Source organism: Sapajus apella, unplaced genomic scaffold (genome assembly GCF_009761245.1).
Source record: "Sapajus apella isolate SASKATOON/1434 unplaced genomic scaffold, GSC_monkey_1.0 scaffold8, whole genome shotgun sequence".
Classification (NCBI taxonomy): Eukaryota; Metazoa; Chordata; class Mammalia; order Primates; family Cebidae; genus Sapajus; species Sapajus apella.
In genome coordinates, this window is record NW_022436948.1 from 5,420,345 (window position 1) to 5,421,237 (window position 893).

The following is an 893-nucleotide window of genomic DNA, read 5'->3' on the forward strand; positions in this document are numbered from 1 at the left end:
GCAGCAGCAGCAGCGGCAAGGATTTGGAAGGAGCATTTCCCTCTAGGCAAATGAACTGGACTTTCCTGAGAGTAAATACAGAATCGGAATCCAGCTGTACATTTTATTAAAACTACCCGCATTTCATGGTCACCTCTCCGCGGCTGGCCACTTCCGCAATAGTCACCCTGGCCATCTCTTATTAGCAGCCGGCAGGAAAATAACTAAAAATAAGCAGCTGTTGAAACGATTATTTAAGCCTCTAAGAGATTCCTCCTGATGACTGTGCGTGACTGTGCGGTGGCTGCGCTCTCCCCAGTCCTGCCTCAGTTCGGCTGCACGTCTCTGCTGCTGCTTTAAGACTGCAGAGCGCCCCAGCGGCCAGAGGCAGGGGAGGGGTCCCTGCTCGCCTCCGCGCTCTGCTTCACTCGCCCGGCTCGCAGGCAGGGAAGGTTGGCAGAGGGATCCATGTGACTGAGGCCGGAGCACGGCAAAGATGAGCCTGCCCGCCCGCCTGCTGCCTGGATGCGGAGGGTGAGGGCTGGCGCACGGGAGGCCGCTGGCTGCGCATTCTGGGCGCCGGGTGCCCGGGATGAGCTCACGCCCGCGTCTGCGGCTCTCTCCACCTGCCGACCTGCCGGGGGGCCCCTGAGCTGACGGCGCACCTGGGCTCCGGCCGCAGCGTGGGGCGCGGCTCCCGGGAGCAGGTGTGCAGGAGCGCAGCGCGCGGTGAGCGCAGCCCTCGCCCCGGAGCCCGGCCGCGCCGCGTGCCCGGGCGGCTAGGCAGCGGCAGCTGCGGCGGCGGCGCCGGCGGCGCGTCCTCGGCGGGCGGCGGGCGGCGGGCGGGCGGCGGCCCCCGGGCAGGTGCCGAGCGGCGAGCGGAGCCGGGCCGGGCGGAGCGCGGGGGGGCGAGG